Below are 27,305 nucleotides of genomic sequence, written 5' to 3' on the forward strand. Positions count from 1 at the left end.
AAAATCAACGTTTTGGCAAAAGCCCTTTTCCAGCACCACTCTAATCTCGGCTCTGGTTTCCAGCATCTGCAGTCCTCACTTTTGCACTGCTGGTGATTATATGTTAACCAAAAGCAAAATGGCATAATGATGATTTTGATGGTGGGAAGGTTGCTGTGATAACATTTCTGTGTCAGGGAAATGGGGAAAAAGAACGCTTCGCAGCTCACAGAAGGAGACCTGAAAAGCAATTACATCAAACCAAAGGTTCAGACAGGGAGGGAATATTTCCCTGGAGCTTGAGTAACTGGAAAGTGATGGTGTCCGTGACAAAAGGGATTTTGTTTTACAGTGGTTGAAAGTTTTAAAACTGTTATATTCAGACAGTTTAATTTATTTTCTTTAATTTTATTTGCTGTGCAAAAAACTTTTACAACATTTTAAAACCAAAATTTACAAACTTTGTGTAAAAGATAAATGTTAAATAAAATCCATCAAACCTTCCCTCACTGAAACCTGTTGTGGAAGTGCAATCTCCTGGAGAATCCCTGCCCACTCCTTCCTACCCGGGCTCCATGGCTATATACATACCTGGGAGATAGCAGCAGGAGGAGACCATTCAGCCTTTCAATCCTGCTCCACCATTCAATGGGAAACAGCTGACCATCCAGCTCAGTCTCCTGTTCCTGCTGTGTTCCAATCCCCTTTCATGACTTTACCCCGAAGAACTATACCTAAGTCCTCCTTTGGCTTCACTACCTTTTGTTTCAGTGACGTTGCTGTGTTACTGTGTGGGTGTAGGCAGGGGTAATGTGATGGTGCTTCCTCCTGGAGGATGCACTCAGCGTCCCTCATCATCCTGCAGTAACATCAACTGGGGTTCAGCAACTAGAGATAGAAACCATTTCCAGGATATGGGCATCACTGGCTCAGCCAGCATTTATTCCCCATCTCTAGTTACTCTTGAGAAGATGGGAGTGAGCTGCTGTCTTGAACCATTCACAGTCCATTTGGTGCAGATAGACTGACAATGCTGTGTGTGAGTGTTGCAGGATTTTGGTGGAGTGATTCTCTATCTTTGGTTCTTCAAATGCTGGTTAACATAATCACAATCTGCACATGATTTTGAGATTTCAGTCTGCAAATCTTCACCATCTAGCACCCTGTATAAAGGAATATGTACAGATTAGAAATTCAGAGCAGACAATTCTAGCTTCTTTGGAATATCTTTTTCCCCTTTCTTCCCCGAAGCTGTAACCCTCCAGCCCACTTACTCTCTCCCACCATTCTGACTCTGCTACCCCCTAATGTACACCCTCCCCATTCTCATGGAGTTACTGATAAACAGATCCATGCCACCACTTCCCGTCCCTGGTCAGACTCAGCACCCTTTCTGGGTTCACTTCCTTTCCCTTCAGTTGCTGCAAGTCAATAATGTAACAGCAGAATGAAACAAAAGGAAACAGAAAGGGAGGTGGCAGATCCTGGATACAAGAGGAACCTTCAGTCTGGGAGAATGGGTCAGATTCTTCTTTGTTTCCCATTTGTTGATTCCCAGCATTACAATGAATTGGGGATGGAGAGTGGTCCTACATGGGTGTGGTGACCCTCTAACAGATCAATACCAGAAGCAGATGCATCCCTTCCCCAGCCAATCACAGTGTGAAATACTTGCTGCAAAGTATACTTACCTAAAGCACATGCTCCAAAACCCGCCCACATTCTGTACATGTACAGTGCGGGGTTTCCCCACACACGTGTGGTCCCTGCCATAGGGATTGTGGGTGTTGTAGTCCCCAAGAAGCCACTGGACCCCTGTCTCTGGAAAGTGTATGAAAAATGTGGACTGGAGGGTGTTGTGTATAGGATCCCCATTCAGACACACAGGACATATGGGCTGTCACTGGGTTTTACTGAGACACCTGCTTCCACAACCTGATTTTCTGATGTAAGGAATATAGATTCAGCCAACTGGGGCGTGGGAAGTGAATAGGAGGAGCAGATTTTAAGCAGAGGTGGCTCAATGGTTAGCACTGCTGACTCACAGTGTCAGGGACCTGGATTTGATTTTAGCCTTAGGTGACTGTGTGGAGTTTACACGTTCTCCCCGTGTCTGAGCGGGTTTCCTCTGGGTGCTCCCGTTTCATCCCACAGTCCAAAGATGTGCAGGTTAGGAGGATTGGATATGCTAAATTGCCCACAGCGTCCATGCCTGTGCAGGTGAAGCCATTAACCATGGGAAATACAGGGAATGGGTGAGTCTGAATGGGATGCTCATTATAGGGTTGGTGTGGACTCCATGGACGAATACCCTGTTTCTGCACTGTAGGGATTCTATTCTAATTTCATGAAGAAGAATGTACCTACCTCAATGTGCTGTGAATCTGTGGAATTCCCTATTCAAAATACAGTGGATGCCAGGACAATGAGCAGATTTAATGAAGAGATACAGATGTTGAATTTGCAATGAGATGAAGGGTGAGAGAGAGCAGGCAGGAAAACCCAGCTGAGACCGAGGTGAGCTCAATCATCACCGTATTAAATGGTGGGGCTGGTTCGAAGGGCTGCATTGCCTCTCCTGTACCCAGTGCTCATCTTCTTATGGTAATAACTGGAAAGCTGAATCCAAAACTCACCACCCTCCCCAAAGGAGTCATGATTTGGAGATGCTGGTGTTGGACTGGGGTGTACAAAGTTAAAAATCACACAACACCAGGCTGTAGTCCAACAGGTTTAATTGGAAGCACACTAGCTTTTGGAGCGACGCTCCTTCATCAGGTGATTGTGGAGGGCTCGATCATAACACAGAGTTTATAGCAAAAATTTGCAGTGTGATGTAACTGAAATTATACATTGAAAAATTAATTGTCTGTTAAGCCTTTCATCTCTGAGAATACAGTGATAGTTTGACTTCTTTCATGTGTAAATCACAAAACCCTTCTTTTTAAAGTTGCATTCTCAGGTTAGCTGCTAACAATGGTTTATAGTGAGACAATATGTTGAAGGTGTTAGTTCCCTTTGTTCTCTGCCTATGACCTGATGTTTAGATTGATCCTCTCTCCACAGTCACCACGCTAACATGGACTTCGCTGTACCTCAGTAATTTTCCCAGTCACACTGACATTTGAAATATTCACCCACGGCCAGAATACACACCTTCCGTTCCACATGAAAAAGGCCAATGATATTCAGATCGGCACGGATCAAGTAACTATCAAAACTGAAAATGAAGTTCAATTTAAATTTCTCATCTGCAAATCTGCCCTTTCAGTTCTCTACAACAGAGAAAACAAGTCACCACCGTTAACACAGGATGGAAATTCATAAGACAATTATAGTATTAAATTGCAGTTTCTTTGTTCCCCCAAAGCTTTAAATCTCAGTCTCACAATTTCTCTTTTCTGTGAACTGAAATCCAAAATAATCTCCTCACTCCTTCCCTCCACATCTAGTTCTAACTCTCTCCTCTCTTTGAATTCAGCTTCACAGCTCCTGCCTACAGACTAAAAACCAAAAAAAGGGGTGGCACGATGGCACGGCAGCCCCACAGCACTAGGGTCACAGGTTCGATTCCAGCAATCCAAAGATGCGCAGGTCAGGTGAATCGGCCAGGCTAAATTGCCCATAATATTAGATGCATTAATCAGAGGGAAATGGGTCTGGGTGGGTAACCCGAGGGTCGGTGTAGATTGTTTGGGCCGAAGGGCCTGTTTCCACACTGTAGGAAATCTAATCTAATCAAATCAATGAGTCTGACTCGGAGCCTCCTGGGTGTTGGTGAATCCTCCCCACACCTCCCAGGGCTTCCTTCTGGGACAAAACGGACTGACTTTTTCCCCCCCAATCTGGAACCTCTTATTTATTCCCCTACTCCGATCCTCTGATGAGAACCATCCTGCACACACTGGCCAAATCATATCTGGTTGAATAAAAATGAACTAAAATGAATGTTCCTCTCCGTAACATCCCTGAATCTTCACCCGAGTTCTGATAACTTTCTGCAAAATACTCCCCCACTGATACGCCGACCACTTGTCCCGATACCAGGGGAGGGGCCATTCCCCTGGGTCCTGTTCCCAGAGGGAGGAAGGGAGTGAGCTGCCAATGAAAGATCAATCCCACACACCCACAGCCGCTCTCCCTGGCACTGACCCACCTTGCACATACACCAATTGCCCAGCACTGCGCCCATGCACCCATGCACTGGTCTCCCCTCCTGCTGAGCATGCTCCAGATCACACAGGAGCCTGAGTGATTGACAGCAGCCACTGCCCAATAGGGTGGAGGGAGCGGGGCTGGAGGACTGGGACAATGGGATTGTAAACAATGAATGAATGTGGAGGACACTGGGGGATGGACAGGTCAGTGAGGGACATGAGCAGTGCAGCAGCAGGAGGGGATCCTGGACAAACTGAGCAATGGGAGAGTCTAACAGGAGAGAAACTACAGGAAGGTTTTGTTTAGAGGCTCAGGCAGGGACAGCTGGGACACAGTATGGCCTGGTTGCTTGGGCAGGTTTTCCAATCAGCCACTTCAAAGATGCTGTCACTCAACTTTGAACCTGATCCTCCTGGTCCAGAGGTAAGGACACTACCACCATTTCTTGGTGGACTAGAGGAAAGAAGGGAAGATGTTCTCCGTCTCACTCACATGGAAACTCCATGAGCTCCTCCCACTTACTGTCTACGGTGGGGATGGAGCAGACAGAGCAGATGGGAGCAGGGTTAGGGATATAGGGACTGCCTTTGAAAAGGAACTCACTGTGTTGGTGATATTAATAAGACTCGATACACAGTCACTAACACAAAGCTGGTGTACGTGAACCTTATCCAGAATATGAACACCCATAACTGGGTGACGCAGACTCCAATGTACAGAGTTAAGTCCTGTATACTATTAACAGCTTTGTGTGTGAGAAATCACGTCTCATGAACTTAAGTCAGGGCAAAGGGTGGAAATCATCTACATGGTCTTCAGTAAGGCGTTCAAGAAGGTTCCCCATGGGAGATTAGTTAGCAAGGTTAGATCTCACGGAATACAGAGAGAGAACGAGCCGTTTGGATACAAAACTGGCTCAGAGGTAGAAGACAGAGGGTGGTGCCAGAAGGTTACTTTTCAGATTGGAGACCTGTGACCAGTGGGGTGTCACAAAGGATCGGTGCTGGATCCACTAATTTTCATAATTTATATAAATGATTTGGAAGTGAATATAGAAAGTATTGTTAGTAAGATGACATCAAAATTGGAGGTGTAGTAGACAGTGAATAAGATTATCTCAGATTACAACGGGATCTTGGTCAGATGGTTGAGGATTGGCAAATGGAGTTTAATTCAGATAAATGTGAGGTGCTACATTTTGGAAAAGCAAATATTAGCAGGATGTATACACTTAATGGTAAGGTCCTCGGGAGCGCTGCTGAACAAAGAGACCTTGGAGTGTAGGTTCACAGCTCATTGAAAGCAGAATCGTAGGTAGATAGGATAGTGAAGAAGGTGTTTAATATGCTTTCCTTTATTGGTCAGAGCACTGAGTATAGGAGTTGGGAGGTCATGTTGCGGCTATACAGACATTGGTTAGGTCATGCTTGGAATATTGCGTGCAATTCGGGTCTCCTTCCTCTCAAAACAATATTGTGAAACATGAAAGGGGTCAGAAAAGTATTACAAGCATGTTGCCAGGGTTGGAGGATTTGAGCTATAGGGAGAGGATGAATACACCGTTTTCCCTGGAGCGTCAGAGGCTGATGGGTGACCTTATAGAGGTTTATAAAATCAGTAGGGGCATGGATAGGGTAAATACACAAGGTCTTTTCCCTGCGGTGGGGAGGAGGTACGATGGGGGGTGGGAGACAGAGGGGGGAGACCGAGAGGGGAGGGTGACAGTTAGTTTGTAGATCTACAACATAATCCTGTTCCTGTTTTCTCCCCATCCCCTTCAATCCCTCTGAAGGGCTCAGAGTAAGTGCACAGACCCTGGAAAATAGAGCTTTCGGGTGACCAAGTGCTGAAGGTTGCATTTGGGACGTTGACCTTTATTAGTCTGTGCACTTTATCAATAAATGGACCTGGGTTCAATTCCACTGTCCTGGATTCATGTCAGTGGCCACAGACGCGCCTGTCTCTGACCCTGACTACTGGATCCCCTGTCACTATAGCTCTGCCATTCTCCTTCCTCCCGTTCTGTGCAGCGGAGCTCTCTGTGGGGTCATGAACCTGGCTGTTGCTGATTTCCCCTGAGAGGCAACCCCACCTGTTCCCTCCCTTATAGAATCCCAAGCGGTGCACAATATCTGTATGAGAAGCGGAATGATCATGGGGAGTCCTGCACTCCCTTCCTGAGCCTTTTGCTTGATCTGATGGTCACCCATTCCCTTTCTGCCTGTGTAACCCTCACCTGCAGTGTGACTAACTCACTAAACGTGCCGTCCATAACATTCTCAGTATTGCTCCACAGTGAGTCCACTCTCAGCTCCAGGTCTGAAAAGCAGTTTCCCAGTAGCTGCAGATGGACACCCTTCCTGCACACACAGCCGTCAGGGACACTGGAAGTGTCCCTTATTTCCCACATTGTACAAGAGGAGCGCCCCACGGGTCTGAGGGCTCCTGTAACAATGTGTCTCTAGTTTCAGCTAGTTACTCCCATTAGGAGAATTTAAATGAGCAAAAACCTTCCTTCTCTTCCAACATTTCCATTATCATCAAAAGCCCCGATCTTTACTTAAGCTGACATTTTACACTTTAAAAACTGTTTTAAAGAAAACACTCAGCAGGTATCGCTTACAACTTGGCTGTTCCCTTTGGGACCATGTGAATTGCTGAATCGCCTGACTAAAACTGAAGCTGTGGTTCACCTTCTCCCTGTCTCCCCTCGCTCTATTTACACCCAACTCCAAAACACTCTCATTGAACCAAGCAGCCCTCACGGTGCAGCCCTGTCATTTTCATTGTCTGCTCACACCTACACTGCCCTCAGCCTCCTGTACTGTTCCAATGCATCTCAATGGGAGCTGAAGAACTGCATCTCATCTTTCAATTCAGCCCTTTGTAACCCCAGAGTCAATACGGACCTCAGCAGTTTCTGAATGAACAGACAGTTGTCAAAACCTGAAACATTCCACCCGAAATGGTGCTGGAATTTGAGTCCATAAGGAATTTTAATCAGAAGCTTGCAGGGAATTGAAAATGAGGAGTTCACAGGTTAACATCAGAAAGTGGGTGATTGGGTCTAAATCTGACAGTTCCTATGTAGAGACGAGGTGTAATTTGGACAAATCTGTGTTCCCTCTCAGGGCCCAGAATTGAGCACAAACCCAAAGGGTGATCCCTTGGAACATCTTTCTGCTTTTTGCTTGAAAAAAAAGAGATACTTTCCCACAGACAGAACAGACACACCTTTCTCCTTCCCCAGTTAAATGTCAATGGTATTCCGATCCTGATGACCCTGCTGACGATAGAAAGTTGATTTTGAGATCCCTGTCTCAATTATTCTCAAATAAAATCCTATAAAGTGAATTCACAAAATAAAACTCACAGTCAGTGCAGGCTGAACAGTAAAGACAAATACTTCTCTTGGTATGTGTTTGATGTGTAAATGCTCCTCTTCAAATCACCCCGACCCCACCCAGGAAGAGGATATGCCCATGCGCCTCGCTGTACCTTGTCCCCAATAAAGATGGTGGCCATAACCCAGAACCCATCACCGCCTGAGGCCCACAGCCGTTTTCCCATTTGCTGTAAACGTGGGACCAAGAGTTTCTAATTCAGGCCTAACTACCTGTACAGAGTGTAATTAAACCCTTCCAGTCTAAACTGATCCAACTCCCCTTTCCCGTTTCCTCCTTCTGCACACACTAAGGGTCATTCTAGGTCCAGTGACCCTCACTCAGAACTGACTGCAGCTGGGAAAATTAGAATCCCTACAGTGTGGAAACAGGCCATTCGGCGCAACAAGTCCACACTCACCCTCTGAAGAGTTTCTCAACCAAACCCATTCCCCGACCCTATTATTTTACATTTACCCTGACTAATGTACCTAACCTATACATCCCTGAACACTACGGGAAATTTAGCTTGGCCAATTCACCTTACTGCACATCTTTGGACTGCAGGAGATAGGGGGTAAAGAGTAAATAATAGGTGGGGACAGAGCCCAAAGAAAAAATAACATTTGGAAAGAAAGGAGTAGATAACAATCTGCTGGGAGGGTGAATAGCTGTGAATGGAGGGGACAGGAACCTGTGTCTGGCAGCAGCTGAGTGGAGGTGCTGGAAATGGCAGTTGATGATCTACGTTCTGCTGCAAAACAGACCCCGATCTTCCAGCTGCCTGCTACTTTAACACACGAACCTGTTCCCTGGCCAACATCTCTGTCTCATGCTTACTGCAGTGTTCCAGTGAAGCTTGATGCAAGCTGGCAGAACATTCCAGAACATTCCAAAACACACCATATTTCAAGGACTGCAATTTCCCCTCCTACGTGGTCAACAATACCCTCCAGTGTATCTCCACCACTTCCCGCACCTCTGCCATTGAACCACACCTCTCCAACTGCAACAAGGATAGAACCCCCCAGTCCTCATTTCCACCCAGATACAACGCATCATCCTCCGCCATTTTCACCACCTACAATCAGATCCCACCGGAGATATATTTCCCTCTCCATTCCTTTCAGCATTCCACAGAGACCATTCCCTGTGAATCCTAGTCAGATCCATGCTCCCCAACAACCCACCTTCCACTCACAGCACCTTCACTTGTCAATACAAGAGGTGCAAAACCTGTGCCCACACCTCCCCCTCACCCCCAACGGACCATTCCCCATCCAGCAGAGATTTTCCTGCACATCCAAACACCTCACCTATTATGGCCTTTGCTTTCGATGTTGTCTCCTGGGACACCAACTTGCGGAATGTTTCAGGGAGCATTTCTGGGACACATGCACCAACCAACCAACCCCACCATCCTGTGGCTGACCACTTCAACTTCCCTACCCACTCCTCCAAGGACATGCAAGTCATGGGCCACCTCCACCACCAAATCCCAGCTACCCGACGCCTGGAGGAAGAAATTGGGACCCTTTAACCACAGAATCAAGGTTTCCTCATCTCCCCTCCCCTGCCTTATCCCAGATCCAACCCTCCAACTCGACACCACGCCCTTAAACTGTCCCACCTGTCCACTTTCCTTTCCAATTATCCACTCCACCCTATCTCCATTACCCTCTAACTACATCTACCCATTGCCTTCCTAGCCCACTTCCCACCAACACCACACATCCCTCTTATTTATCTCTCAGCCCTCTTACTTCCCACCCCACTCCCAATCCCGGCATTCCTGATGAATGGAATATGCCCAAAACGTCGATTATCCTTCTCCTGGGATGCTGCCTGACCTGCTGTGCTTTTCCAGCGCCACATGTTAACGCAAGTTGGAAGAACAACACCTTATCTTCTACTTGGGGACCCTGCACCCCTCTAGCCCCAGTATCAAAATCAATAATTTAGGTCCTGAACTCTCCAATGTCCTAGCGCCATAGCCTCTTAACCCACACACCAGGCCTTGTTAGTACATAACCTACCATTACACATTAGCTATAGTTAGCCACTAACAGTCCCCATAAACGGCTATTCACCCTGCCCCAGCCAGATCGTTATCCACTCCTTTGTCCAACTGCTCCCATCTCTTTGGACTCTATCACCACCTATCATTTACTCCTTAACCCCGATCTTCTGCATATATACCAACATTTTTTTTCAGTAGCATCAGTTCTGAGGAAGGGTCAGCAGATCCAAAATGTTAACTCCGATTTCTCTTCACAGATGCTGCCAGACCTGCTGAGCTTTTCCAGTATCTTTTGGCTGTTGAGTGAGATTTACAGCATCCGCAGTTCTTTTTGTTCTAATTTACCAGGAATTTCTAATTTAAGTCTAGCAGCCTAAAACTGTGCGTTTATAAACCCTCCCAGTCCACAATAACTCAATTTCTTCCCCAGACTTTGCAGTCTCTCCCACTCCCTTCACACTCATGAGGACCTCTCTCACAGTGACACTGCGCCTGCACAGCTCATGGCCATGTGTTGGCCTGCTGGACCCACCCCAATTCACTCCCATTGGCCGAAGGATCACGCCAATTCTCCTATTGGTCTGAAGCTGCTGTCAATCACTTGGGCCCCATTGTGACATGAGTGGGCTCCTCCCAAGAGCATCGGATGATGAGGGGTGACCTCATAGAGCTTTCTAAAATCATGAGGAGTATGGATGGGAAAAATAGACAAGGGCTTTTCCCTGGGGTGGGGGAGTCTAGAACGAGAGGGTGTAGGTTTAAGGTGAGAGGGGAAAGATTTAAAAGGGACCCAAGAGGCAACTTTTTTCACACTGAGATGGGTGCCTGTATGGAATCTTCTGTTTGGGGAAGTGGTGGAGGCTGGTACAGTTACACCATTCGGCATCTGGATGGGCATGTGAATAGGAAGGGTGTAGAGGGATATGTGCCAAATGTTGGGATATCTGGTCGGCATGGACCAGTTCAACCAAAGGGTCTAATTCCATGCTGTATGTCTCTTGGACTCTGCTCTGGGATGAGCTTCATCATTCACAGTGAATGGGGCAGTAACGCAGAGCACAGGGGTTTGGGGCTATTCAGCTGTAATGGCCCCTCTGGAGATGGTGCCAGTCTATCCCAACTCACCTCCCATTTGTCTGTAGCCCTCCAAATCCTTCCTTAAAAAAGTTAAATTCCAAATTTGTTTTCTCAATAACTACTGAATCTGCGTCCAAACTGTTCCAGATGCTCAGAACTTAGTGAGTACAATAATCTTCACATTTTTAACCTGTTTTATTTGCCATTTACCCGAAGGTAATTACTCAAAATTGTGACGTTAATAATTTCTCCGTCTGTCTCTCTGTAAATTAAATATCCTGGAAACAAATCTGCTCCTGGTCGAAATCCCTGCCTAACCTTCTCAGCTCCAAGGAGAATTAGTTGATCTTCTGCTAACTCTCCATAAAAGAGAAACCCATCTTAATTTTAGTAGTGCCATAAAGATGTACAGCAGAGAAACAGACCCTTCGATCCAACTTGTCCATGCCGACCAGATATCCTAAATTAATATCATCCCATATGCCAGCTCTTGGCCTGTATCCTTCTAAACTTTTGCTAATCACATACAACATCTCAAAGGCATAACTGGGTACTTGTACCTGCCTCCACACTTCCTCTGGCAGCTCCTTCCACACACGTACTATGTTCAGCTGGAAACATTGCCCCTTAGATCCCTTTTAAATCTTTTCCCTCACACCTGAAGCCTGTGCCCCCAAGCTTTGGACTCACATATCCTGGGAATAAGACTCTGGGATTTCATCCTATCCATGCTCCTCACAAATGTATCCGATGCTCCAGGGAAAACAGCCCCAGCCTATTCACCCTCTATCTATATAGCTCAAACCCTCAACCCTAGCAACATCTTTGCAGATCTTTTCCGAACCCTTTCAAATTTCATAATATCATTCCGATAGCGGGGAGACCAGGACTGAAAGCAGAATTCCAGAAGTGGCTGAATCAATGTGCTGTGCAGCCGCAGAATGACATCCCAACTCCACTACTCAATGTACTGACCAGTAAAGGCAAGTACACCAAACACCTTGTTCACTACCCTGCCTATGATTCCACTTTCAAGGAACTATGAACCTGCACTGAAAGATCTCTTTGTTCAGCAACACCCCCCAGGACCTTCCCATTAAGTGTATAATTCCTGCCCTCATTTGCTTTTCCAAAATGGAGCACCTCACATTTATCTGAAATAAACTCGATCTGACAATCCTCAGCCCATTTGATTGAAGTCCCATTGTACTCTGAGGTAACCTTCTTTACTGTCCAGTGCACCTCCAATTTTGATGTCTACTGTAAGCCTACTAACTATACCTCATATATTCACACACAAATCATTGATATAAATGATGAAAATCAGTGGATCCAGCACTGATCCTTACACCATATTGCTCATCACAGGCCTCCAGTCCGAAAAGCACTACTCTCCGTCCCCAACCTTCCCGCCAATTTGTATATAATAGCTGGCTCTCTCTGCATCCCATGGTGTCTAACTTGCTAATCAGTCTGTTATGTGGAACTTTTTTGAATGTCTTTCTGAAGTCCAAGTTAGTGATGTATGTACAAAGCCATGCTGACTATTCCTAATCACTTCTTGCCTTTCCAATTACATATAAACCTGTCCTTCAGAATTCCTTCCAACACCTTGTCTGCCACTACCCTCAGGCTCACCAGTGTATTGTTCCCTGGCCTTTCCTCATCACCTTTCTCAAATAATGGCTCCTGTCTTGCAGCACCTCACCTCCGGCTATCGGTGATACAAATATCTCAGCGAGGGGCCCGAAAATCACTTCCCTAACTTCCCACAAAGATGTGACATACACCTGATCAGGTCCCACAGATTTACTCAGCTTTATGTATAAGACATCCCGTACAACCTCCTCTGTAATATGGACAGTTGTCAAATCATCACTATTTATTTCTCCAAACTCTCTCGCTTCCATATCCTCTTTCAGTAAAAGCTGACATGAAATCCTTGGGTAGTATCTCTCCCACCTTCTGTGGTTCCACAGACAGCCTTGTTGATCTTTGAGGGTCCCTATTCTCTGCCTGGTTACTCTTTTGTCCTTAGTGTTTTGTAGAATCTCTTTGGGTTGTCCTTAAACCTCTTTCCCCCCAAAGCTCTCTCATGTATCCTTTTTGCCCTCCTGTTTTCCCTCACGTGTACTCCTACTGCCCCATACTCCGAGGGATTCACTCAAACCCAGCTGTCCGTAGCTGCCATATCCCTCCTTCATCTTTTTGACCAGACCCTCAATTTCTCTAGACACACAGCATTCTCTACACCTACCAGACTTGGCTTTAACAGGAACATACTGTCTATGTACTCTTGTTGTCTCATTTTCACAGGCCTATGGAGGCAATGGCAGATGAGGACATGGAAACAGTCACTCTCAGTAAAGAGGTAGTGTTGGAAAAGATAACAGCCCAAAAGAACATGGGTCTCCTGGCCGTGATGGAATGCATCCCAGGGGACTAAAAGAGATGGTGAAGGGTTTATTGTCCTTCCTTGCTAGAGGGATGGTTATGCTGCAGTTGTACAGGGTGCTGGTGAGGCCACACCTGGAGTACTGTGTACAGGTTTGATCTCCTTACTTCAACAAGGATGTACTGACACTGGAGGGGGTGCAGAGGAGGATCACTAGTTTGAGTCGGGGGTTGAGAGGATTGGTGTATGTGGAGAGACTGAATAGACTGGGATTATACTTGTTGGAATTTGGAAGAATGGGAGGCTGTATTGGAAAAAATAAAATTAAGAAGGGAATAGATAAGATAGAAGCAGGGAGGTTATTTCCATTGGGGGGCAGGTCAGTCTAGAGAGCACAGCGTCAAAATAAGGGGGTATCTGATTTAGGACAGAGTTGAGGAGGAACTTCTTCAGCCAAAGGGTTATGAATCCGTGGAATTCCCTGCTGAGTGTAGCAGTTGATGTTATCAACTTGAATGTCTTTAAGGCAAAATGTAGATTTGCAAACAGGAATCGAATTAAGGGTTATGGTGAGAGAGCAGGAAAGTGGAGCCGAGGCCATGAAAAGATCAGCCCTGATCTTATTGAATGGCAGTGCAGGCTTGAGGGGCCAGATGGCCTACCCCTGCTCCTATTCCTTCTGTTCTTATGTTCCCACTTTCCAGCCGTCCCTTTACCTGGGGGTTGCAAAGAAATATTGAAAGTTCTTGCCTTGTACCATCAAAATTCACCTTTGTCCAATTTTGAACACCAACTTTTAGATCTGATCTATTATTTTCTGCAACTATTTTAAAACCAGTAGAATTGGCGTCAAAGAATCCCAAGTGTGGAAGCAGGCCATTCGGCCCATCACATCCACACTGACCCTCAGAGCCTCCTATCTTACCCCTGTAACGCTGCATTTCCCATGACCAATCCACCTAGCCTGCACATCCCTGAACATTTCCCATGGCCAATCCACCCACCTGCCCATCCCTGAACAATACGGCAATCCAGCCTGGATTCTCCACCCAACCTGCACACCTTTGGACTGTGGGAGGAAACCAGAACACCTGGATGAAACCCACACAGACAACCTCAATAAGGTGATCGTCCTGTTCTTATTTCCCAGTTTCACCCAAGTAATTTCAACGGGCGAACCCCCATGAATATCCTCCCTAAGCACAACAATAATGTTATCCCTACTCAAAAACACCATTCCACCTTCTCTCTTATCCCCCTTTCTACCCTTCCTCTTATCTATTCCCTGGAACATTAAGCTACCTGGCCTGTCCAACCTAAGCCACGTTTCTGTCATACCCACTATATCCCAGTCCCATGTTCAAAACCATATCTTAAGCTCATCTGCTTTCCCTGTAAAACCTCTTGCATTGAAATAAATGCAGTGCAGTGCTATCAAAAGGACAGACTGATGGGCAGAGGGGGTGGGATGGCCCTGTTGATGAGGGATGACGTTCAGTCCCTTGGGAAAGGGGGATACACAGAATCAGGAGATGTAGAGTCAGATTGGAGGGTGGCTAATGTTATCCCACTTTTCAAAAAAAGTTGGGAGAGATAAAACAAGGAATTATAGACCGGTTAGTCTGATGTCAGTGGTGAGAATGACGCTGAGTCAATTACAAAAGATGAAATTATGGCTCATTTGGATAGCAGTAATAGGATTCGTCAGAGTCAGCATGGATTTACAAAGGGGAATATACTGACTTGGATTGAAAATTGGCTGGCTGACAGGAAGCAAAGAGGAGTGATAAACGCTTCCTTTCGGAATGGCAGGCAGTGACTAGTGGGGTACCACAAGGTTCGGTGCTGGGACCACAGCTGTTGATAATATACATTAATAATATAGATGAACATCTTAAACGTAATATTAGCAAATTTGCTGATGACACAAAGCTGGGTGGCAGGGTGAAATGTGAGGAGGATGTTATGAGAATACAGGTTCACTTGGACAGGCTAGGTGAGTGGGCGGATGCATAGCAGATGCAGTTGAATGTGGATAAATGTGTGGTTATCCACTTTGGAGGCAAGAACAGGAAGGCAGATGACTATCTAAAAGGAGTCAAGTTTGGTAAAGGGGAAGTACAACGAGATCTCGGTATTCATGTACATCAGTCAATGAAAGCAAGCATGCAGGTACAGCAGGTAGTGAAGAAAGCTCACTGCATGCTGGCCCTCATAACAAGAGGAATTGAATAGAGGAGCAAAGAGGTCCTTCTGCAGTTGTACAGGGCCCTGGTAAGACCGCACCTGGAGTATTGTGTGCAGTTTTGGTCTCCACATTTGAGGAAGAGCATTGTGACTATTGAGGGAGTGTTGGGTAGGTTCACGAGGACAATTCCCGGAATTGGCGGAATGATCATATGTTGAAAGATTGGAGCGACTGAGTTTGTGTATACTTGAATTTAGAAGAATGAGAGGGGATCTGATTGAGACCTACAAGATTATTGAAGTGTTGAACACTCTGGAGGCAGGATGCATGTTCCCACGGATGGGTGAGTCCAGAACCAGAGGACACAGGTTAAAAATAAGGGAGAGGCCATTTAGAAGAGAGTTGAGGAGAAACGTCTTCACCCAGAGAGTAGTGGACACATGGAATGCACTGCCCCAGAAGGCAGTGGAGGCCAAGTCTCTGGATAATTTCAAGAAAGAGATGGACAGAACTGTTAAAGATAATGGAATCAAGTTTTATGGAGATAAGACAGGAACAGGATACTGATTGTGGACGATCAGCCATGATCATAATGAATGGTGGTGCTGGCTCAAAGGGCAGAATGGCCTATTCCTGCACCGATTGTCTATTGTACCTTGTCAGTCCTACCTCATTCTGTGCCTTGCCCGTGCCTGTCTAACTTCTCAACTGTACCAGCCTCAGGGTTACCTCCTTTCTCACTATCTCTTTAGGATTACCCCCACGCCCTCACTGGTTTAATGCCTCCCGAGTAGCACTAGCAAATCTCCCTGCTTGGATATTAGACACCTTCCAATTCAGGTGTAATCCATCCTTGTTATGCACGTCACCTCTCCCCCAGCAGAGATTCCAATGATCCAAAAATGGGAATCCTTCTCCCCTGTATCAGATCCTTGGCCACGCATTCATCTGCTCTACCCTGCTATTCCTGCTCTCGCTAGCATGTGGCACCGGGAGTAATCCAGATATTACGACCCACAAGATCCTGCTTATTATCCTCCAGGCTAATTTGCTATATTCTGTCATCAGTACTTCATCCTTTTCTCTTATGTCACTGGTACCAATGCACAGCGACCTCCCACTGATCATTCTCCCCTTTCAGAATATTCTGCACCCTCGGAGCCATCCTTCACCCAGACAGTAGGGAGGCACCACCCCACTCTGAGGTCTCACTATCAGCTACAGAAACTGCAGTCTGTGCTGCAGACTAGAGAGCCCCCTATCACCATCGATCGCGTGGAACCTGTTATACCTCACATTATACTAGATTCATTACACTAGTAACTTGGCTGTCAGTGCGATATTCCCCTGAAAATGTGACCCCCGACGCTTTCCAAAACAGTATACTTGTTGGAGATGGAAATAACCACAGGAGACTCCTGCACTACTTGCCTTCCGCTCTACCTGACTGGATCGGCAGTTTTCCTACCTTTCTGAAACTGCCACCTATCACACCCCCATGCTCCTGTAAATTCTTCATTACCTTTAACCATTGCTCCATCTGATCCAGGAAATCCTACAGGATTTGCATCCTCACTTCCTGCAGACAATCAGATCATTGAAACCTTCCTTAATCTCCCACATCCAACAGGAAGAGCACATCACTGTACGAATGGCCATCTCTGCACCTTAACAGTCCACAGACCCAGAAAAAGGCACACAATCTTACAGCTTTACAAAACATGACTCTAGAATAAATTAGTACCAATATTTTATATTAAAAAACTTTATCAAATTATCATAAGATGTGTATTTAAAGAAATAACCTGTCGCCCTACTGAATGTTGTAGCTTTACTAAAATAAAACAGATTAAGATTTATCTTTGAAGGGACCGAAACCCACTGAGCTGTGAGTCACAGATGAACAGCACTAAACAGAACCTTCGGTCAAATTTGTCCATGCCGACCAGATATCCGAACCTAATCTTATCCCTCTTGCCAGCACCTGGGCCATATCCCTGTAAATCTTTCCTATTCATGTCAAGTATCCAAATGCCTTTAAAATACTGTAATTGTCAGCCTCCACTACTTCTTCTGGCAGCTTATTCCATTCAGGCACCACTCTCTGCATGAAAAAGTTGCTCCTTAGTTCCCTTTTATATCTTTCCCCTCTCACCCTCAACTTATGCTCTCTATTTCTGGACTCTCCTACTCAGGGAAAAGACCTTGTCTGGTTACCCTATCCATGCTACTAATGATTTTATAAACCTCTATGGAGGTCACCCCTCAGTCTCTGATGCTCCAGGGAAAGAAAGCCCCAGCCTTTTTGCTCTCTTTCTGCAGCTCAAACCCTGACCGTATCCTTGTAAATCTTTGTTGAACCTCTTCAAGTTTCACAACATCCTTTCCGATTCACGGAGAACAGAATTGCACACAATATTCCAAAAGAGGCCTAACCAATGTCCTGTAATCACCTTCCAACTTCTATACTGAATGCTCTGATCAATAAAAGAATGTATTCTAAACATTTTCTTCGGTATCCTATCTACCTGCAACTCTACTTTCAAGGAAATATGAACCTGCACTGCAAGATATCTTTGTTCATCAACACTATCTAGGAATTTGCCACTAAGTGTATCAGTCCTGTTAAGATTTGCTTTTTTAAAATGCAGCACGTCACATTTATCTGAATTAAACTCCATCTGCCACTTCTCACCCATCTGAACAACATCCTGTTGTAGTCTGAGGTAACCTTCTTCGCTGTCCACTATACCTCTAATTTTGGTGTCATCTGCAAACTTACTAACTATACCTCCTATGCTCATATCTAAATCATATATATAAACGACAAAAAGTAGTGGACCCAACACTGATCTTTACGGCACTCTACTGGTCACATGCCTCCAATCTGAAAAACAACCCTCCACCACCACCCTGCCATCTACATTTGAGCCAGTTCTGTATCCAAACGGTTAGTTCTCCCTGTATGCCATGAGATCTAACTTTGCTAAGCAGTCTTCCATGGGGAAGCTTGTCCAGTACCTTACTGAATTCCATAGATCACGTCCACCTCTCTGCCCTCATCAATCCTCTTTGATACATCTTCAATTAACTCAATCAATTTTGAGAGACATGCACAAAGTCATGCTGACTATCACTAATCAATCCTTGCTTTTCAGTATACACATGCATCTTGTTCCTCAGGATTCCCCCCAACAACTTGCCCAGGCTCACCGGTCGTTAGTTCCCTGGCTTGTCCTTACCACCTTTCTTAAATAGTGGCACCATGTTAACCAACCTCTAGTCTTTAGGCATTTCGTCTGTGATAATCGATGATACAAAATATCTCAGCAAGAGGCCCAGCAGTCACATTCCCAACTTCCCACAGAGCTCTAGGGTACACCTGATCAGGTGCTGGGGATTAACCAAGCTTTACAGGTTACAAGACACCCAGCACGTCCTCCGCTGTAAGATGGACATATTCAACTTCTATTTTCCCACATTCTATATTGCCCATGTCCTTCTCCACAGTAAACACTGATGCAAAATATTTTGTTAGTATCTCTCCCATCTCCTGCGGCTCCACACGTAGGCTACCTTGCTGATCTTTGAAGAGCCCTATTCTCTCTCGAGTTACCCTTTTGTTCTTAATATATTTATAAACACCCTTGGGATTATTCATAACTCTATTTGCCAAAGCTATCTCATGTCCCCTTTTTGCCCTCCTGAGTTCCCTCTTAAGTATACTCCCACTGTCTTTAATGCTCAGGATTTTTTTGGTATTTTTGGATTGGAATAAATGCAAAATATTACATCTTGATAAAACAAACGAGAGCAGACTTACACTAATTAAAAACAGGGCATCGAGGAGTGATATGGAACAAAGAGGCCGAGGGGTTCGGGTCTTTCAAGTCTGTGTCACATGTAGACAGGGTGGTTAAGAAGATGCTTAGCACACTTGTCACCATTGCTCAGACCTTGGAGTACAAGAGTTGGGATGTTATTTTGGATGTTGGGGAGGCCTTTTCTGGAATTCTGTGTCCAGTTCTGGCCATGCTGATATCGGGAGGACATTATGTATTTGGAGCGGATTCAAAAGCGATTTACCAGGATGTTGAGGGGAATGGATAGTCTGAATTATAAGCAGAGGCTGGATAGGCTGCGACGTCTTTCACTGGCGCGCAGGAGGCTGAGGAGTGACCTTATTAGACTCAAATCATGGATGGGTGGTATCAGTAATGTGAACAGCAGGTGTCCTTTCCAGGAAGGAACCCGATTCAAGACTGGGTACACAGCTTTTAAGGTGACAGCAGAACAGCTTTAAAAAGAGATTCGGGGATTTTTAAAAAATATTTGTTCAGACAATGGTTTGTGTGTGGAATGAACTATCAGAGGAAGTGGTAGTTGTGAATCAAATTATAATTTGAGGGTGGCACAGTGGCTCAGTGATTAGCCCTGCTGCCAGGGCCCCAGGTTCGTTTCCAGCTTTGGACAACTGTCTCTGTGGGACTTGCCCATTCTCCCAGTGTCTGCATGGGTTTCTTCCAGGGGCTCCAGTTTCCTCCCTAATGAGAGAGCAGCCCTATGGTCTGGGAGGACAATGCTGACTTTCCCTTTTACACAGTGATGCCACTGTGTCTCTGGGATGGGGAGAGGGAATGCTGAAGGGGTGGATGGGACACCACTACGGCACAGTGCTTTGTCCTGGAGGATGTTCACTTTCTTTAATATTGTTGGGGGCTGCACTGATGTAGGCAAGTGGAGAACGTTCCAACACAATCCTGATGTGTGTCTTATAGAGAGCCGTGGGCGGCATGCTGGCACAGTGGTTAGCACTGCTGCCTCACAGCGCCAGAGACCTGGGTTCAATTCCCGACTCAGGTGACTGACTGTGTGGAGTTTGCACGTTCACCCCGTGTCTGCGTGGGTTTCCTCCGGGAGTTCTGGTTTCCTCCCACAGTCCAAAGATGTGCGGGTCAGGTGAATTGGCCATGCCAAATTGCCCCTAGTGTTAGGTAAGGGGTAAATGTAGGGGTATGGGTGGGTTGCGCTTTGGCGGGTCGGTGTGGACTTGTTGGGCCGAAGGGCCTGTTTCCACACTAAGTAATCTAATCAAACAGACACTGGGGAATCAGGGGTTTGGGGAAACTGAGGTTGTTCTCCTTGTAGCAAAGGCAATTGAGGGGAGCTGTGACAGAGGGATTTACAGAAATTATACATTATAATAATAAACCTTACACCCATCAGCTCATTATACAAGGATTACAGGGCACACATAAAAGGTTTGGGAAGATTCAAAGAGAACTTTTATGCAGCAAATGGGATTCAGATGGAATACAATACTCACACACAATGCGAATATCCAGGTCCTGATGAATTGACTAATTCAATCAGAGTTTGGTGTTACAATGACTGAGATTACCATCTGAATGTCCACCTGTAGTATCCTGTAATACAAGTTTATAAACTCCATCACTGTCAGATCAGGTTAGAAACTCACACCATCTCCTCCTCCTGGCCCAGGATGACTGGACACATTACCCCTTGTGGAGGTCAGCAGTCAGTTCAGGGGGAAACCTCTGTGGGTTTCTGTGAGTTTCCACCTTGGGATTTCATGCGACTGAACAGGGCAGATTTTTGACACATGGGACAGAATATTCCAGGAGTCAGTGAGATGCGGAGAGCAGGATTTGCTTCTTTTTTTTCCCTTCCGTGCTGCCGCTGTGCCTCATCAATAAGACATGGGGGGGGGGGGGTGAAAGGTTCATGCAGCTCGATGGGCAAGTTGTCTCCATTCTGACCAATGGGCAGCAAGTTCCTCCCATAGAGTATCTCTAAAAACAGAGCATCTCTGCATGCTTCACACTGCCCACTGTTCCCAGTAAATGTTTAGAAGAATGGGTGGGGGGGGGGGAAATTCCTAGAAAAGGCATAACTGTAAGGTGCTAAGAGGATTGTGAAGAGAGAGAGATACACAGGAGAAGGGGGCAACAAGTTGTCAGATGGAGTATAATTTGGGAAGATGTCAAGTCGGTCAGTTTGGAGGGGACAATAAGAGAACAGAGTGCTATTTACATGGTGGAATCTGTAGAAAGCTGCACCAGAAAGGGATCTGGGGTAATTGTGCAGGAAACACTGAAAGCCAGCAGATTCTGGGCCAGTCACGAAATCAAGGGTTCTGTTTTGGATTCACCAAGTTTAAGGTAACACAGACACGGGTAAGGGGTTTCAGTAGCAATGGAGCTGGGGTGAGGTGGAGACAAGCAACGTTTCAGAGATTGGAATTCCTGGTGTTTGTGATTGTGTAGATGTCTGATTAGAAGGTCACCTTGAAGTCAGATATGACAGCAATATTGTGAAGAGTCTAGTTCTACCTCAGACTGCACCCAGTGAGAGGGAGGGGCTCAGCAGTAAGGGAAAGGAATTTGTATTAGCAACTGAAGGTAATGGATTTAACCGTAACAATGTTTCATCGGAGGAAATTGCAGTTAATCAAGTAGTGGGAATGTGATAAGCAGTTTGATAACTGAGTAACAATGGAGCAATGGAGAGGGATGATGGGGAGGGAGAGCTGGGCATCGTCAGTGTACATGTCAAACCTAACACTGTGCTTTTAGACAATGTCACCTCCTGGCAGTATGTAGGTGATAAACAGTAGGGACCAAGGATAGATCCTGGAGGGACACCAAATACAAGGAATTCATAAAGGAAAGGGAGAGTGGGGATGGAGCAGGATTTACAAATGATGGTGAGGTTAAATGTTAGTTTTTTTTTGCAGAATGGATGAGAAGGACATAACCAGAAAAGACAGACAGACAGAACAAGGAACAATATCTGTGAATTGGCGAGGGGGGAGTGACGGGGAGGAAACAGAGTTGGAATGTCTGTGGTTTAGCGAGACTAGGAAAAGATCAAGATGAGCTCTGATAAGACTTGACAAGAGGAGAAAGATGTAAGTTTGGGACAAAAACCAGGAACACCATGTGAGGCAGTTTGTCTCAGTGGGCTAGTGGGATGGAGGGAAGCAGCAGAGGCAGCTGGTCGGATTGTCTCAGTCTTAGTGACAGAGAAACTCAGTGTGCTCGTTGCTCTTGTTGTTGGAGAGAAGGATGGAGGAGACAGGATGATGGACAGTGTTTACAAAGAAACAAAACCAGGGTTAGTGATGTTTAAAATGAGTGAACAAACCTAATGTATTTAACTTTTATCCAGAATATTAAAATGTACAACTGAAGTCCCTGTTCGAATCCCAGCTCGGCAGACGATGGAATCTGAATTCATGAAATAATAACGAATTAGGAATCTCCTGATTTCCAAGGAACTATTGTCAATGGCAGAAAATATCCTGCCAACCTGACAGTCGCCCAACAAGTTACTCACTGCATTAATCACTGCAAAGTCTCAACAAAGGAATGAAACTGGATGGACCACTTGGCATCTAACAAGGCACCAGAAAATACAACCACAGAATCAGCCCTCTCGGCTCTGCAACATCCTGCTCACTAACATCCGGGTTTTTTGTGCCAAAACGTGGCGAGCTGTCTCACAGACTAGTCAAGGAACAGCCTGACATAGTCATCCTCACAGAGTCATCCCTTACAGATAATGGCTAGACACCACCATCACCATCCCTAGATATCGAGAGTGTGATGATGGAAAAGCATAACAAGGTGAGGCAGCATCTGAGGCGAAGGAGAATCGATGTTTCGAGCCTAAGCCTTTCATCAGCCTGACCTGCTGTGCTTTTCCAGCACCATACTCTCCACTCTGATCTCCAGCATCTGCAGTCTTCACTTTCTCCTGAAATCTCTGGATATGTCCTGTCCCACCAGCAGGACAGACCAGGCAGAGGCGATGGCACAGTGATGTACACACCTTTTGCCCTGGGAGTACTCAGCATTAACTTTGGACACCAGGAAGTCTCATGGCTCCTGCTGATTACCACGTACTGTGCTCCCACGGCTGACGGATCAGTGCTACTCCATGTTGAATAACACTTGGAGGAAGCACTGAGGCAATAAAATGGTGACAAGCCTACTCTGGGTACAGGATTTCAATGTCCTCTACCAAGAGTAGCTCAGCTGCAGGATTACTGACTGACTGGTCGGGTCCTCAAGGACATAGCTGCTCAACTGGGTTTGCAGCAGGCGGTCACGGAACCAGCAAGATGGAAAAACATACTAGATCTTATCAGTATGAATCTATCAGCTGCAAATGTATCTGTCCATGACAAGAGCGACCATCCCACAGTCTTTTTGGAGACAAAGCCTCACCTTAAAGTTGAGAAAAACCTCCCTTGTGCTGAGTGGTACTATCACCATGCTAAATGGGACAGATGTAGGATCTCAAACTGGATATCTCTGAGGCACTGTGGGATAACAACAGCAACAGAACTGTACTCCAGCACAATCTGTAATCTCATGGGTTTGTACATCCCGCACTCACCCATCACAATGGACAGGAAAGGATGGCATGCCATGAGCAGCACCAGGCATACCTAAAAATGCAGTGCCAACCTGTTGAAGCTACCAAACGGGACCATCTGCATTTTAAACAGCATCAGCATCAAGCAACAGAGCTAAACGATCCCACAACCAATGGATCAGATCAGAATTCTGCCACACCCACTTGTGAATGGTAATGGACAATTAATCAACTTGTTGCAGGAAGCACAACAGATATCCCCACCCTAACTAACGGAGGGATCTCACACATCCATGCAGCATTTGCAGCAATTCCCAGCCAGTTGCAAAGTGGGATGATCCATCTCAGCCTTCAACAGTGGTTTCCAAAATCACACACGTGAGTTTTAAGTCAGTTTGACTTAGTTCGAATAAGACCAAGAAATGGTTAAGTAGTGTAAAGGCTATGGGTCCTGCTAACATTCTGGCAATTATACTGATAACTTGTGCTCCAGAACTTGCCACCCACAAAGCCACGTACCCATCCAGCACTGGCATTGACTGACAATGTGGAACATTGCCCAGGGATGTTCAACACAAAAACACAGGTCAACTCCGACCCAGGCAATTTCCCTCGATCAGCAGGAAAGTGATGTAAGTATTCATCAACAGGGCTATCAAGCAGCTGCTTACAAACAGCCAACTGAGTGACACTCATTTTAGGCTCCACCAGGGCCACTCAGCTCCCGATTGTGTTACCACCTGATTCACAACCTGACAACCAGCTGAATCCCAGAGGTGAGGTAAGAGTGACAGCCCAGTCCCACTCCAACACCACTATTTCTAGCTGATTCCACCCTCATCTCAGCTCATATACTGAAACTCTCATCCATCGTGTGTTATCTCCAGACTTAAATTATCCAAACACACTCCTGGCCAGCCTCCCAAATTCAACCTCCCTGTAATCTCAAGAAAAATTGAAAGCTCTATCGCCCACGTGCTCACTTCTCCCCAAATGTGTTCACCCGTCAAAAGGCTCCTATAAGCAACAACAATTTAAAATTCTCATTCTTGACTTGATTCCTGGCTGTTCTCATCCCTAGCTCCATGCACCACACATCCTTTGAGACCTCGTCAATCCATTTACTTCGAGACTCCTAATAATTTGTTAATTCATTACTTCAACTGTGTAGCTGATTCTACAGTTGCTAAAGCAACATGGTCTGGAATTTGCAGACAAAACATCACAGGTCTGCGTTCCACCTTTAAGACATCCCTCAAAACCTGCTTTTTGGCAATGCTTTTGGTCACCTGACCTAATATCTCCATCTCTGGCTTTATATCTAAAATTCTCAATGATATTTTATATGAAATTATAAGCATGATAATAAAATTACAAACTGTTCTTGGTTTGGACATTATCTTCAAATCATCACTGTTGCTGTAATGAATAATCTGTAATGCCACTTACCCAACCACATTGTGGGAGCACCTTCACCACACAAACTGCAGCTGTACAAGAAAGTCAAGCATCACCCTCTCCACAGGCAACAGGGCTTTGGCATTAATCACTGGGATCTGTGGAAAGAGAAACACAGTTCAAGGGGGTGCAAAATGCATGACAGGGAATGAAAGTGGTGCAGAATTTGATAGTCAGAAACTGAAGGAAAACACACTTGTATATTGGAAAAAAGAATTCTTGACTCAAAAATATTCAAGACAAAATAATCTGATATTAGAGCAGCACATGGTCAGGGGCTGGGCCACGTGAAAAATTCATTTACAAATGGTCTGTAAAAGTAATAATACAGTATAAACAGACCAAACATACCCCCATGGTTGGAGACTGAGGAAGCTAGACATTGACAAAGTGGTCCTGAGGGAGCCCAGAGGTGAATCAGAGCAGGATTGGCTGCTGTCATCACAATGACTCTGTACCAGAGAGAGGCTGCACATGCGCCTGGCTGCACCTTGCCCCCTACAAAGATGGCGGCTCCGCACGTGTCCAGTGAATCGTTGTCCCGAATAAAGATGGCGGCGCTCACTCAGGCCTGCAGCCGCTGAGGCAATTCCCCATTGACTGCAAACACGGGACTGGGACGTTCAAATTTGTGTTTTCCGACATGCACAATTTGTTTGTAAAACCTCTCCGCTCATGACAACACAGCTTCTCTCACATTTCCCTGATTATTTCTTTCCTTACCGTATCCTTTCTCTCTATAACTTCCCGAGCATTTATTACAGCGACTCTGCGTCGGGCGCGAGGGTGATCACATGGTTTACTTTAGCTCCGCCCTTCATTCACTGTGATTGGTTGGAGGATCAACCTCCCGCAAGGTCCTCCAGCTCCGCCCACCGTCCTTTCATTGGTCCGGTGCTGACATCAATCACCTGGGGTCACTGTTGGCTGGAGCATGCGCAGTGTGTCCTGCTTGTGCTGAGATGTTGGGTCATGTGATGGGAGGTAACAACAATGAGTGCAGATGCTGGATCCCAGATTCTGGGTCAGTGGTGCTGGAAGAGCACAGCAGTTCATGCAGCATCCAAAGTGCAGAGAAAAAGCCCTTCATCAGGAATAAAGGCAGTGAGCCTGAAGCGTGGAGAGATAAGCGAGAGGAGGGTGGGGAGAAAGTAGCATAGAGTCCAATGGGTGAGTGGGGGAGAGGATGAAGGTGACAGGTCAGGGAGGAGAGGGTGGAGTGGATAGGTGGGAAAGAAGACAGGCAGGTAGGGCAAGTCCGGACAAGTCATGGGGACAGTGCTGAGCTGGAAGTTTGAACTAGGGTGAGGTGGGGGAAGGGGAAATGAGGAAACTGTTGAAGTCCACATTGATGCCCTGGGGTTGAAGTGTTCTGAGGCAGAAGATGAGGCGTTCTTCCTCCAGGCGTCTGGTGGTAAGGGAGCGGCGTGAAGGAGGCCCAGGACCTCCATGTCCTCGGCAGAGTGGGAGGGGGAGTTGAAATGTTGGGCTACGGGGCAGTGTGATGGATTTGTTGGGGTGTCCCGGAGATGTTCCCTGAAGCGCTCTGCTAGGAGGCGCCCCCAGTCTCCCCAGTGTAGAGGAGACCACATCGGGAGCAGCGGATACAATAAATGAAATTAGTGGATGTTTAGGTAAAACTTTGATGGATGTGGAAGGCTCCTTTAGGCCCTTGGTTAGAGGTGAGGGAGGAGGTGTGCGCACAGGTTTTACAGTTCTTGCGGTGGCAGGGGAAAGTGCCAGGATGGGAGGGTGGGTTGTAGGGGGCGTGGACCTGACCAGGTAGTCACGGAGGGAATGGTCTTTGCAGAAGGCGGGAAGGGGTGGGGAGGGAAATATATCCCTGGTGGTGGGGTCTTTTTGGAGGTGGCTGAAATGTTGGTGGATAATTTGGTTTATGCGAAGGTTTATAGGGTGGAAGGTGAGCCCCAGGGGCGTTCTGTCCTTGTTATGGTTAGAGGGGTGGGGTGTGGAGGGCGGAGGTGCGGGATGTGGACGAGATGTGTTGGAGGGCATCTTTAACCACATGGGAAGGGAAATTGCAGTCTCTAAAAAAAGAGGCCATTTGGTGTGTTCTCTGATGGAACTGGTCCTCCTGGGAGCAGATATGACGGAGAAGGAGGAATTGGAAAATGGGATGGCATTTTTGCAAGAGGTCGGGTGGTTGAGAGTTTACTGAGGGTAAGAATTCCCTTTGCGTGAGCTCTGCAGTAGATTTCCTTTATTCATGGAGGGCACTGCCTT

At 46.1% G+C, this 27,305-nt stretch overlaps 1 long non-coding RNA gene across 2 annotated transcripts; it reads right to left on the minus strand.

Annotated features, from left to right (window-relative positions):
• Positions 1–818: 818 nt before the first annotated feature.
• On the minus strand, positions 819–25,839 carry LOC132812691 (uncharacterized). 2 transcript variants are annotated; one of them, XR_009643762.1, is made up of 4 exons: positions 25,785–25,839; positions 25,053–25,159; positions 20,527–20,626; positions 819–1,142 (listed from the first exon to the last, which is right to left on the minus strand). It is a non-coding gene; the product is annotated as an uncharacterized LOC132812691 (long non-coding RNA). The 2 variants fall into 2 exon arrangements; XR_009643763.1 differs by lacking the exon at positions 819–1,142 and adding an exon at positions 16,786–16,867.
• Between the last annotated feature and the right edge of the window lie 1,466 nt (positions 25,840–27,305).

Source organism: Hemiscyllium ocellatum, unplaced genomic scaffold (genome assembly GCF_020745735.1).
Source record: "Hemiscyllium ocellatum isolate sHemOce1 unplaced genomic scaffold, sHemOce1.pat.X.cur. scaffold_290_pat_ctg1, whole genome shotgun sequence".
In the NCBI taxonomy this organism is placed as follows: Eukaryota; Metazoa; Chordata; class Chondrichthyes; order Orectolobiformes; family Hemiscylliidae; genus Hemiscyllium; species Hemiscyllium ocellatum.